Below are 15,140 nucleotides of genomic sequence, written 5' to 3' on the forward strand. Positions count from 1 at the left end.
ACTTCAAGCTCTTATGATCGAGAAAGAGCTCGAACCTAACCCCATAGAGATAGTGTCTCCACACCTTCGGTGCGAAGACAGCTGCAGCCAACTCTAAATCATGCGTGGGGTAGTTCGGCTCATGGATCTTGAGTGGCGAGACGCGAAGGCTACAGTCCTGCCGTGCATCAGGACAGACCCAAACCAATATGCGAGGCATCGGTGAATACAATAAATCCGTCACTCCCGGAGGGAAGAGTGAGGACAGGAGCGACCCCGACGGTCCTTTAACTCCATAAATGCTCGCTCACGAGCGTCACTCCAAATAAACTCGCGCCCTTCCGAGTCAACCTAGTCAACTGGGCGCAATACGAGAGAAGCCCTCAATGAAACGCCGATAATATCCCGCTAAACCAAGGAAACTACGGATCTCGAACGCAGTCGTGGGTTCCCCACTGACGCACCGCCTCAACCTTCGAGGGGTCCACCTGCGACACCCTCCCTCGTCACCACGTGACCGAGGAACTTCACCTCCTCCGCCAAAACTCGCACTTCTCTAGCTTCGCATACAATCGGTGTGCGCGGAGGGTCTGCAATGTAACCTCCAAATGCCGCTCATGCTCCTCACGAGTCCTCGAATAAATCGAGAATGTCGTCGATGAAGACTACAACAAACCGATCGAGATACGGACGGAAGACCTCGCTTCATCAATCGCATGAACATCGCCGGCGCATTGGTCTCAGAAGGACATGACCAAACTCGAAATGACCATAACGCATCCTGAAAGTCGTTCTGAATGTCCTCCTCTCGGACCGAATCTGATGATAACCTGAACGCAAGTCAATCTTCGAAAAGAACTGTGCACCCTGCGGTGATCGAACAAATCATCAATCCTCGGGAGCGGATACTTGTTCTTGATCGTGACCTTGTTGAGCTCGCGGTAATCTACGCAGAGCCTCAACGAGCCATCCTTCTTCTTCACGAAGAGTACCGGCGCTCCCCACGGCGAACTGCTCGGACGGATAAAGCCTAACTCGCGCAACTCGTCCAACTGCTTCTGCAGTTCCCGCAACTCCAATGGTGCCATACGATATGGGGCCTTTGAAATAGGCGCAGTACCGGGCACGAGATCAATCTGAAACTCGGTGAGTCGACGAGGCGGTAATCCCGGAATCTCCTGAAACACATCGGGAAAATCGCAAACCACAGGCAACTGGTCGACGCTCACCACTAAGGGATCCTCTATGGCACAAGACATCAAACAAGACAACGGCTCTCCTCTGGGCTCAGCAATGAACTGGAACAGCGGCAAGCCGGTATACAAAACATGACCCCTCGCCGAGCAATCCAATATGGCGTGATACTCGGCAAGCCAATCCATGCCCGGGATGACATCAAACTCGGATAGGCAAAGCAAACAAGTCGGCAGGCAAAAACATATCCCCAACCAAAACGGGCAAGACAAGCAAAATCGGCCCAACACTGCGTCTTCCCCAAGGGAGTCGATACTATCAACCCCTCATGAGCAGACTCCAACCGGTAAACCAGTCAATCGGCCAAAACTCTCGGCCACGAAAGAATGCGATGCACCGTAATCAAACAACACACGTGCAATGCATGCGGATACGGAAGTATACCTCAACGACTCCTCCGGATGATCGAGGATCTCGTGGCCGCATAGAATCGAGCTCGAGCAGGCCGGGAGGTGCTGTCCCTCTCGAGCGTGCTCCTGCTGCTGCCGAGGCGGTCAAATCGCCGCTGCGCGGCCTCTCGAGGTGGTGATGCCGCTCGAGGTGGTCTCGGTGGTGGAGGCTGCGACTACCGCTGTGGGGGTCTCTGCTGCGCTGCGGTGGTGGAGGCTGTTGTGGACCTCTCTGCGCTGCTTGGGGCGAGGACACTCCCACATACGGTGTCTGTCGCACCGCACCTAAAACAAGTGCCGAGAACTGCCTCGAGGTGGTCTTTGGAGGTGCTTGGGTCCGGTGCTCGAAAGGTGGGCGACTGTGCGCCTCGCGAGGTCGACCTGCTGCGTATCACTCGAAGAAGCCTGCCTCTTCCGGTCTCTCCTGACCGCGATCAGACTGAGAACCGTCCCACTCGGCCTCAAAAATCTGGCCTTTCGCACCACTTCCTCAAAGGTAGGGAGCTCATGCCCAATAACACGGCCTCGAAGACCGTAACGCAAGCCGCCTCAATCGGCGGGCTCTCCGCTCCTCATCATCCACTAAGTAAGGTGCAAATCGGGACAAGTGCTACAAAACGAGCGGCATCGAGCCACTGTCATATCGCCCTGCACCAAGGCCTCAAACTCCAATGCCCGCTGTCGTTGGATGTGATAATATGTCGGTCAAACCGATCCACAAAATCCTCCCAAGTCCAAACAAAATCGGGCTCGGCCAGAGACTGATGTCCACCGGTGCTCGGCCTCACCATGGAGAAGAAATACGGCTAATCGACTCGCCGCTCGGTCGCGCATCCCATCGTCTCAAATATCTTCTCTCCGTCGGCGCGCCATCTCTCAGCTGTGGGTCTGGCTCACCCTGGAAATGCCGGGGATCGAGGCGTCGGAACTCTCGAAGGAGGGCACTCGAGCGCTCTGCTCGCCTGTCTTTGGAGAAACGACGGGAGTGCCGCTCGCCACAAGTGCGGCCGTCACGGCTGCGGCATCTCTGCAATCGGGAAGCACTCACGGATACGGTGGGCTCCGCACCGGTCTCTGGTGGAGGAGACGCTGGGCAGCATGAATCCCTGGTAGATGGGTGGCATCCTCAGGCGGGAGGGATCTCGGGTGGAGGAGCAGGATCGTAGGTGGTAGTGCGGGAGCCGCAGGTGGTGGAGCGGAGTCGATCGGGTCACTCTTCTGCGCGCCATGTCCTACAGAAAGAGCGAAGGTGCCTATCAACCTTGAAAACTCTCGAGGCACACTCGTTAAGGGTCGGTAATAAAAGATCGCTAGGCTTCCCGAACTTAGGACTTAAATCATTCATAGCAGACATGTAATGTTGTTTTGGTTATTCCCGAGTTATGCTCGATACCAACTTCGTCACGCCCCAAACTCGAGCGGGCTCACAAAATTCCCGATCGCCGAATCCGGCGACGACCTCGTAGAACCCCATTCTCGGCTCCCGCCACCCATTCGGTTCCGATCCGGGATGCTACAAGGAGGATTTTCAACATCGTTTGATTCGTAATAAGCATAACCAAAGGCATAACCCACAAACAACAACCAAAAACTCCATCACATTTCCACTATAATCAAAAACTTTACAAGTACAATGAGCATAAGGGAAATACAATGAAGATAGACCAAAACTCCAAAAGAAGATCACCACGCGTCCAAGCCTCCGCGCTGCTGCGAGCACACGACGGTCGTGCATAAGCTTATGAAAGCTTAGAGGGTGGTGAAAGTGTATGCTCAAGGTGATAATGTAGTAATATCGGAGTAATGCGGAACATGCCGATGAATGCTAAGAACCCCATTAGCCGTACGAGGCCATGCGGTGCAAAGAATGATGTCGGCCATACCAAGGCCATGCAATGCAAAATGCAAGTCAAGCATACAAATCCTCATCTAAGTCCACATGTCAATACGGCTCAAATCGGGAATATCACTGGGGTCTAGTACACTCCAAGCCGATTGCCGCCCCATCGCGCGCAATAAGGTGAGTGGAAAAGACCTCACTATCCGCGCCAATATCGGGCTCGGCTCGTCAATAGCGGACCCATTCCTCGAGCCGGTCAAACTCGCCTAGCATTGCCCCTACTCTCAGGCTGGTAAGGCCGCACCCCCTTCCAACCGACCACGACACGGTGGAAAGCGCAACCGTCGGTAATCGGCACTCGGCGATCATGCACCCACTCGGTCTAGACGTTGGAGCAACCTCCCGGTACCATAAGGGTTTAGGGACTTTCACCCGGGATATCTATCGCACCCCATGTAGAACAAGATTTCCGGTATCCAATCCCGCCAACCACGATGCTCGTGGAGGCTATGGCCCGATGTCGCTAGGGCGTACGGTGACAATATCACACAATGCAAATGCATGAATCACACTACCGGTCATACAAGCAATCTGCGCGTATCGTGCGCTCATGTAGGGCAACACCCCTGTACGGAGCCCCTAGACAGTCCGCCGAAGGCATATGCTATGATCAGTCATTTCTCATATAAAGCATACGTATGATTCATATGATAATGAATAATGAAATTAAACATTCTATATAGGATGTATGATGTACATAACGAAGGTGGGCCTAGACAGCCTACACATAACATGCACGAGCCTAACAATGGGCCTTAGGGAATGTCATAATGCGGACATTTAACCACACTATACTTGCAATGTGGACGTCAAACCACCATTGCTCCCAAGGCATAGTCCTGACGTAAACATCATTACATAAATCATGCTGGGATCGTACATTGCAATGGACCTTAGGCACGTCCCATTGGGCCTTAAATACGTCAAATGGGCCATATCATATGGGCCTTGTATTCATCAAGTGGGCCACATCACTGGGCCGCACCAATGGGCCTTATGTGCATTGCAATGGACTATAAACTGTGGGCTTTAGAACGTATCAAATGGGCCTAATCTTATGGGCCTTATGTGTATCAAATGGGCCACACCAATGGGCCCCAAATGCACATCAAATGGGCCTTAACACATAGGCCCCAATATGTCTTAATGGGCCTTAAACCATGGGCCCTTAATACCTCAAATGGGCCTTGACCCATGGGCCCATAATACATCAAAGTGGGCCTCAATTATGGGCCATAAGTAATTGAAATGGGCCTCACCTAAATAAGTACAATATTTATATATATATATATATATATATAATATAGTATATAATATACATATAATATTACATGAACTATAATATTATATATATCTATATATATATATATATATATATACATATATCTATATATATATATATATATATATATATATAGATAGATCTATATATATATATAGACAGACACACACGCATACACAATGGGCCCACACACTCACAGTGGGCCCACACACTTATAACAGTGGGCTACGTCCACCGTCCAGGCGGACGGTGGTGGTCAAACATATACATCCATGTGGGCTCCATGTGGGGCCCACTGTAATGTCGATATGCCATCCAACCGGTTGATGAGGCCACACGGGCCTAGGTGAAGGGTGAAAAGAAATTTCACCCTGATCCAAAACTTCTGTGGACCCCAAGGGAATTTCAAAGGTAGAAGTTCCATCCCACTGTTTCCTTTGATGTGGGCCACCCGAGTCTTGGATCAAGCCGATTTTTGGGGTGGGCCCACGTCAGGTAGTGGCCCACCCGATGAACGGTTGAGATAGCATATAGACATCAAGGTGGGGCCCACGGTTACAGCCGTGAGGGGCTGCTGGTACGCCCGGACGCCCGGACGCCGCTGGCGCAGGCAGCGCTGCTGCCTTCTGACACACAGCAGCAACGGCTGCTGTGTTGATTTTTTTCCTTTTTTTTTTTTTGAAAAATCACAGATTTTACAGGTGGGGTCCACATCTAGTGAATCCACACCGTCCAGTGTTCTTCTATGGCTCACTACGAGCAAAACAAGTCCAATATTGGACATATTCCAGTGTACAACCCATCAGGGGAGGTTTCAATGGTGAAAACCACCTTTTGGTATGGTATGGCCCGCCTGAAGGTCTGATGGATCCCTTCTTTCAGGTCAACGGCTAAAAAGGGCTTGGGAAGGGAATGGATGGTGTGGATTTAATACATACATCAAGGTGGGGCCTACATGAATAGGCCACCCCAAAACTTTGGAAAAAAAGTTGATATTTGTGTTTTTCCCATTTACACGTCCAGCGTCCAGGGACGACGCTGGACTGTCTGGACATTTGAGGTGGGCCTGATCAGGTGGGCCACCACTGATGAGTGGTGTGGGTAGTACACATATAAGGTGGGCCCCACTCAAATAAAATACTTACTACATGGTGGGGTCCATTCAAGCGGGCCATACAACCTTATCATCATACAACAAGATAAAAATAAAATAAAATAAAATAAAACAAAAAGGGAGAGATATAGAGAGTGAGACCGTATGATGGAGGGACCCCGCACTATGGGCCCTCCCTTGCACTAAATCATACATGAAGTGGGTCCCATTACAAGTGGGTCCATGGAATTGAAATCCAACGGTGGAGATCCCTTCTCCACTAAAATAAATGGTCTAGATGACCCTAAACATGGAAGGAAATAAACATCATGATGGGGTCCATGGAGAATGGCCCCATCATGGAATGATCATGATGATCCAAGTGGGCCATCGGCCACATCTTAGGGTCCAAAGTGAGATCCAAACCATTAATCGGTTGGCCTCACTTGGTCCATCTTAAAAATATGAAAATCTACCCTATTAAGACACCCACCACTTGATCTTCTTGCTCCCTAGGCTTCCTTGGTTCCTTGAGCTCCTCTTTGATGGTGGAAGATGAGAAATGGATGGTTGAGATGAGAGATGAAGGGGTGGGAAAGGTGGACCTCACAAATAAAATTTTCTCACCATGGGAAGACCATACGTATGGGACTTGCTATGGGAGAGTTTGAATGAGAGAGAGACTTGTAAGGGAGAGAGAGAGAGAGAAGGAGATGGGTGATGGAGTGATGGGGGATGGTTTGGGTTGAAAATGGTAAAAAGAGGTATGGTTGTTGTTGAAATTTGAAAAGAGGAGTGGTGAGGTGGAAAGAATGGTGGACTTTAGTAAAAGGTGGTGATGGGTTGATGTACTTGAGGTATGGGGTGCTTTGATGGTTGATTGATGGGACTAATTGTAGAGATTCCCTCGAAATCCAACGCGGTGTTTCTTCGGAATAAACGCCGATCGGCATCTTCTTGCCCTGGATATCGGTTTGGTGCTCAGAATACCTCCCAATCCAGTTTACACTCATATATATAGCCTTGTAAAGAATCCCAAACGAAATCGGAAACAAATTTTGCAAATCCGATGGATCCGCAAAATTCTGCGCAAAACTTTCGATGTCATCAAAACTTATCCTTTGATGGCATTGAAGTCGGGTCAATGACATCGAATTAACACTCAAACTGTCCAGAGATAAAACCCGATTTTCTGTAAAATCTCGATCGCATCAATTCATGTTTGATATCATCGAAAGTTCAATCGAACATCCATCGATGGCATCGAAAAAAGTGCCAAGATAGGTCAGCGACCAACTGGAGAAAATCCAGAAAAAATCAATGGGATCGAGCATTGTTTGATGTCATCGAAGGTGACATCGAACAGTCTGTCGATTGCATCGATAGGCCCAGTAATAGACTTGATTTAAGACATCTATTACAACAGAATGTTCCGGATATAACACACGTGCAGTGCAGCCCTCCCTCTACCACACACAAGATTTAGTCATGGTCGCCATTGGGCAAATGACCACTAAAAAAAAGAGTTGTCCTTTTTTTTTTTTTTAATGGCTTGAAATTTGATCGTTTGTACGTTCATATGGTGCCGGGTGTAACAAAGCTTTTATACCTCAATCCGAATCGAATGCTTATGGCCCCAATTGCTGAGATAGATAGAGAGACCGTGATAGTCATCTATGATCGAGAATTAAGCATTTTGGTCATCTATTCATCTACCTGCAAACAAAATCAAGCAATTTGTGGAAGGAAGTTTTGTCTTTTTAATGAGTTCTTTTTTACTTTCAATCAAAATGAATTTTCCTTTCCATAATAATTGTAATGAACTGGAGTTTTGTAAGCCTTTATGTACACGTGTATATATACATTTATATTCATCTAAGCATACATGTAGAGATCCATCAATTCATCCATGCATTCATACATATACACATTTATAAATCTATGCAAGTTATAACCATTGATATGCACAATCAATCTGTTTAGTATGAACTATTAATTTATGTAATTAGCAATTATATAATTTTATATATACATAAGTATATATATGTATATATACGTTCACTCTTACTCATAAGACCACCTGTTCATTCATAATTTAGCCTAAATCTAATTATTAATCATACACTAAACATGCTCGATCATAACCTATAACTCGTGTATCAAAACCACACAATTAAAACCTTAAATTAAACTAAAAATCTTTCCAAATACATTTCCCACTTGAATACATATATTTTCTACATGCATGTGTATCATCTAACAGACTCTTCAAACTATTGAAGTTTTTCCTAACTCCATTTGTAAGCTCGGATTTTATTTTATTTTATTATTTATTTTTTTAAATTAGTTTGTTAGTACACCCCACTGTCAGTTCACACTTCACTGTTAGCCACCCCCACTAGGGAATCGATACCAAGACCTCGGTGTCGAAACGAGGTATCTTTCACTCAGTCTACCACTTGTAAGCGACTTTTGAATACACAAGAAATGAATATGTTTCTCTATACAAACAATCTGATTGTTCTGAATAAATCCTGTCTTCATGGTGAAACGATCTAATTGTTTCTGGGAACTAATATTTGAGCAACCAGACTTTCAACGGTGAGGATTTTGTATTTGGAGGAGGGGGAGTAGTTTGCATGATGTCCAGAGAGAGAAATTACAAGCACATCATTAGGATTATATATGCTAGTGCAATGCCTGTGGACGGAAAGTAGTTTGCATGACATGGGGAGAGAGAGAGTGGAAAAAAAAAAAAAAAAAAAACTTTTTTTACGGTTTGAGAGAGATTGTTTAAATTATGAAAAACCAAAGAGGGAGAAAATTTTTGAATTTTGTTACGGAAGGAATTATTTAAATTTTGTATTTGATGTGGGAATCCAATAGGTTGGGCCGGACTAGTGGGCTTTAGGCAAGAAGAAACAGGCTTGATTTATACTCTGCACTCAGTCTTGATAATACAGCCCAAGCCCTGGCTGAGACCGGCAGACTCGAAAGCTTATCAGACTAGCCCCTCCCATGGGTTCCAGTCCTTGCCCGTGTGGTAGACTCTAAGGAGTTTCAACACAAGGTCTTGGGTTCAAAACCCGTAAGTGGTGAAATCTCACTACGGCCTGCGTGGGTGTGTGGCAGGTGCGTGTGTAAAAAAAAAAAAGAAAAAGAAAAAGAAAAAAAAAAAGACTAAAAAAAAATGGGATTGCTTGCATGCTGACTAACTTAGTGTGTAAAAATAAAAAATAAAAATAAATAAAAAAACTAACCCCTCCTATTGACAACGAAATGGGATTGCTTGCATGCCGACTAACTTAATTCACTTAGCATACTGAGTAAACTCTGTGGATTTTATTGTGATATATGTGTCATATCCATGTTGTCTATCCATTTTTTTTTACCAGTCATTTTAGAGCATGTTCCCAAAATTTTAAAGGTTGGCCAACCGTTAGGGATCACTCACTAAGCTGTTACCCAGGCATCCAACCTACTTTCTCGAACCGAAAGCCATGCGTGCATACCCGTCCATCAAGTATGTTGGTTCATTTTAACCATTGAATCCAAAAGTCATGATCAACCAAAATTATGGTAGGCCAGGACACATGGAAGAGTTGAGATGAAATACCAACCATTAATTTTGTTACACCCAACATTGTATTTATGTCATCCAATCCATTTATATGATGTGCCTCATCAAGATGAAAAAATTTCCCAAAAATTGCACTATTATAAAATTAAGGTGGGACATACTACATGAATTTTGAGGGTTTAGGTATATTATTATTTGGGTAGCCCACTTGAATTAACCTGATTTTTGTGATCAAGGCCCACCTAAAGGCAGTGTACCTAATAGGTAGCGTGGATTTCATGCATGTGAAGTCATTTCTCCCACATGTAGATGGTATATAAATATCATAGTGAAATCCATGTGTCAATGGTGGGCCTCTCCATTCCCATGGTTTTTTATGGTATGACTTACCTTAGCCTTGAACATGCCTCATTTGTGGGCTCTTGTTCTAATATGAGTTAGCAAACCATATGTATAAAGTGAATTTCATACAAATATCATGATGGGCTCCACATAATCTCTCTGTCTGGAGGAACACAAGTAATATGGAATGAAAGGTTTTAATACCCACCTTCACATATGGCAACTTAAGGTGTGAGACATCCAAGATGTTCATATGGTGGATCCCACATTTATGATTTCTTGGCCTAAAAATCACGAGCATGTTCCTATTACATGTTCCATGCTTGTACAAGAGACATAAGTTGTTGAATGAAATGGATCAGCAGTTCTTATTTTACTTTTTTTTATCCACGCCGTTCATCCATTTTATTTTCAGATTATTTTAGGGTATGACCCAAAAAATGAGGCGGATCTGAAGAAAATTTCAAATTATGGCATGGTCTAGCATTTTTTTTTTCACACGGACTCACTTACCCTACACTTGCCCGTGCATTCACACCATAATGGGTGCTCGAACCCATGACCTCGTGTTGAAACTCTTATGAGTCTACCACTGAGCTGGTGTACACGAACTAAGTTAGCTCGGTTAGCTCGCTCGACAAGACTAGAAAAAGCTCGATTCGACCCGGTTCGAAGTGGAGTTCGAGCCAAGTAGAGCTGATTTTTTGAGCTTGAAAAAATTTCAAATCGAGTTCAAGCTTGCCCGAGCTCAACTCGACTCAGATCGAACCCTAACTCGAATCGAACTTAGATCGAACTAGTTTGGTGACTAGGTTACTTTGATATTAATGTTGCTCACCAAGTGTTTGATGAAATGACTCAACGAAGTGTCGGCTAATGGCAAGGAAGGTATGTGTATGAAATAAATACCATTGTTTTTTATTTTTTATTTTTTATTTTTTATGTTGCTTATAAGGTGTTTGATAAAATACTTGTAAACAACTGTTGTTGTTTTACATACAATGAGAAATTGAAAGTGCATTGCATGTATTTGTGAAAATGCCGCAGAGGCTCGATTTTGGCTCGAACTAAGCTCGAACCGGGCCGATCTACTGACCAAACCGAGCTGAGTTGGCCAGTCAAGCTCAAGGACTGAGTTGAGCCGAGTTCGAATTGGGGTCAGCTAGTGGCCGAGCCAAATCAAGCTGAGGCCAGCTAGACTCGGTGTACACCCCCAGTGCAGGTACAAGGATGGTGGGATTTTTTTAAAAGACTCGCTCACACACTCCACACATTCCCGTACACTCACACCATAGTGGGCACTCGAACCCATGACCTCATGTTGAAACTCTTGTGAGTCTACGGCGTGGGAATTGAGTGCCTACCATTGAAAACTTATTAAGGGCTACAAAAGTTCTAGATTGAGCTGATATTTTTGTTTCTCTTTTATCTATGTATATGTAACCTTATGAATAGGTTGGACAAAAAATCAACGTCACTGCAAGCCTTGTGAAGGTTTCGACAATGGATGTCATTATCCCTACCGTTTTGTATGGTGTGGTCCACTTGAGCTATGAATATGCTTTCATTTTGAGCTCATGCACTAAAATGAGTTGATAAAATGTTTAATGGACGGTATGGATAAGACACATACAAAATTTGTGGGCCCTACAAAATTTAGTAATTACGCTACAAGGTTCTGAATTACTCAGCATGCAAGCCACGTCTAGCAAGAAAGGTTTAAATAGCCGGTGTTTACACCCTGCTATTTCCTGTGGTGAATGTGTTGGGTTTGATGCCATTGTGTCCGGCTTTGATTTGATTTTGTTAATGGGCAAACGTGATGAATGACTGGATTTTAGATAAACATGATGGGTGGGCTCACACAATATATGTTAATAAGTTACGTTTTGAGCTGAACTTAGTTTGGAAAATGGATGACGGAAAGAAAATCACCAACTGTCGATGGGTCCCACCCCCGTATGACTGAAACTCTAAAGGTGGTCATGTGACCAACAGGTGTAAGGTATGAGAGTTGTGTGGCAGGACTCTTGCCTTGAGAGAGTTGCATTTTGAAAGCATACGTGGCCATCTCGAAGACTAGGAAATCAGACTCTGAGAGCGAGGAGCCATTAGAAGACAGACATCGTTGATTAGGGTAGTGTAATGCCTAAAGGACTTTGGATTTTGGTAAAACATGTTACAATAAGGGTTTTTTTTTTTTTTTAAAATGTTAAAATAAGGTTATTAGCTAATTGAAAGATTGTTTGTGGAAGCTACGGAGTTTCATGCACGGCCACTGGCTCACCAACGCTTATAAAAGTGGGACAGAAAAAAGAAGTCGGCCTCACACTAATAAAATCAACATAATCTTTTTCAGCTTAATGCTGCCTATCTTTTGTCTTTCATGAACACCTATTTTAATTAGTTAGTTTAAATTTCTCCAGTTCTATACAATACCATGTTGTAGTAGACTTAGAGTCTTTAGCTTAGTCTTAATTTATTTTTCACTTCTATCTATCGCATTACTGCATCAAGCCAACTAATTTAGTTTAAATATCTAGCTAAGACCTCGTTGTTAGATCCCCAAATTCTTAAGTCCTTGCTTAGTGATTTTCTAGTCACGACATGTTGACCAAACACCTAGATCGTCTCACGACCATTTAAGTTTAAAAAAAAATTATTTGGACCATAGCCATTTCGCCACCTAAACCATTATAAGTAATCTCTTTTGCTACTTTTCTTTATATGCTTATTGTACTTCATTCATCGTTAGATTAATAAAATTGACACTTAGTCTTTTTATAAAAAAAAAATAAATTTTTTCATCTTTATATTGCATTTGTTGAGTAATGTGACCAAGCTATTACATTTGTAAGAAAAGTCTTTGTTTCCAAAGCAAAAGGAATTCATTCGAAGGATTAATACTCCTCTTTATAAATTGCCTAATCACTTTACCAATCGATAGCTTAATAGTCGACTGAACTTCACAGATTTGATGTCAATCGATCTATCTTGGTGCTTGGAATTAAAAGGTGCTCGATTCAATTTTAGTCGATTACGACTTTAGCACTCTTGACAATTACGTACCTGCACATGCATGGGCCATTCGTTACACATATGTCCATGTATCCAAATTGAATAACAACACATATTTTTCACATGCTTGGTAAGAAATGGTGTGCTAAGTCACGGTTTATTAGTCCACATAGACTACCGTTGATAATATATTATGTTTACTTCTTTTTTTCTTTTTTTTTAAAATGTTAATAGTAATCTATCTATTTTTAAATTAATAAAATAAATATCTAACTTTTTTTAATTATATATTTTTATATTACTTTTATTAAATAACGCAACTGACGTCATGGTAAGAAAAGTTTTTTGGCCAAGGCATAAAGAATTCATCCCGAGACCCTTTGTACATCATTCATCCTTTATTTGTTGACGGTTAAATAAACAATGAATGACCAATCTTTATAAATTCAGTTTTAATCAATCCATCTTGGCACCCAAGGTCACAACTCATTACATGTGATGTGGGCCCAAAATCTAAACCGCTCGTGTGATGCAGCACCCCATAAAACCCCTGGGGTCGACTTTCACCCTTATCTAAAACTTTGATCGGCCATTAAGAAAGTAAACTGTTTTCTCCCTTAATTTGTTTCTCTTTTTCCATGCATACCAAAGTTTTGGATAAAGGTAAAAGTCAGGTCAGAACCCTAGCTTCATGGGGTGCTGCCACATCACGTGTTTGCGAAAAGTTCTCACAAGTTCTTGTGAGAACAGGTGTGCAGGTGAGCATTGCTCTACCATAATTAAAATTGAGTCATTTTGGTATAAGTGTGGGTGCTTGTCTGAATAAAATAGCACCGCCAACTAGGGGTGTACATCGAGACTAACTGAGTCAACTTGGCTTGAACAGTGGCTGACCTCAGCTCGAACTCGACTCGGCTCGGGCTGAGTTCGAGCTAAGATCGAGCCGAGTTCGCCATTAAGGCATTTCCACAAACAATTTAACCGCAACTTCAAAATCCTACTGCTTTACAAACAAAGGCAATGATTTTATAGGTATTTTTTCAAACACCTTTCTAAATAACATTTCAAAAAAAAAAAAAAAAAAAGCATTTTTTTTATGTACATACCTTCCTTGCCACCAGTCAAACCTTCCTTACCACCTTGCCACCAGGCACATTTCGTTGAGTCGTTTTATCAAACAGTTGGTGGGCAACATTAATGGCAAAGTAACTGAGTCACCGAACTAGTTCGACTCGAGCTGGATTCGATCCGAGTCGAGCTAGGCCTGCTCGAAATCATTTTCGAGCTTAAAAATCAGCTCGACTTAGCTCGAATCGAGTCGACCGAGCTAGCTCGGTTCGTGTACACCCCAGTGCCAACAACCTATTTACGAGCGGAGCGGCATGGATGATCGACGATGTGTCTTTATACCCTATCCACAATTTTCAGTCAATCAAGAGCATTGGCCTGTTGTACCCCACCAAGGATCGACCATATCCCAAAAATTCAACAGGCCGCGAGATCCTAGCCACCGATCTTGAAATATTTCTTTTCCCAATTGAATGTGGACGGTTGATATATTTCTCATCTCAACCATCCCACTTCAAATCTAAAGTCTATGATTTGCCATAGAAAGGAGATTCACCATGCACGGTTGGGCGCAACAGGCCAATGGTCTAGATTACGGAACCATGGGTCCACTCGCCAGAACTAAAAGCCGGAAACGGATTGGCTACTCCCCTGCCACCTGCCAATGGCCGATGGTTGGTGTTCCGTGGGCCCACGATGATGTATGTGTTTCATCCATGCCGTCCATATATTTTTCTATATCATTTTAGGGTATAAGACCAAAAATGAAGTAACTCCCAATCTCAAGTCGACCACATTACAGGAAACAGTGTTGAATGAACGCCGACCATTAAAAACTTATTGGGGCCATGAAAGTTTCGTATCAAGCTGATCTTTGTTTTTCCCTTCATCTAGGTATGTATGACCTAATAAACATATTGGATGGGCATTAGGAGGATTTTAATGGTGGATATCCAATTGCTATTGTTTTCCTGTGGTGTGGTCCACCTGATATTTATATCCCTCTCATTTTTGGGATCAAGTAATAAAATGATCTCTAAAAATGGATGAACGGCATGGATTGAACACATACATTGTGGTGGGGCCCACAGAGCACCGACCATCAGCCACCGAGCTAGTGGCAGGGGGAGTAGCCAAAGCCAGCGTGTTACCTGTTCAAAGATGCGGGTCGCGTTGCTTGTGGCGTGCGTCCACCGAGATTCTCTTTGCCTCCGTCGCGGTGTAGGGTCAAGCGT

Source organism: Magnolia sinica, chromosome 11 (genome assembly GCF_029962835.1).
Source record: "Magnolia sinica isolate HGM2019 chromosome 11, MsV1, whole genome shotgun sequence".
NCBI classification, from domain to species: Eukaryota; Viridiplantae; Streptophyta; class Magnoliopsida; order Magnoliales; family Magnoliaceae; genus Magnolia; species Magnolia sinica.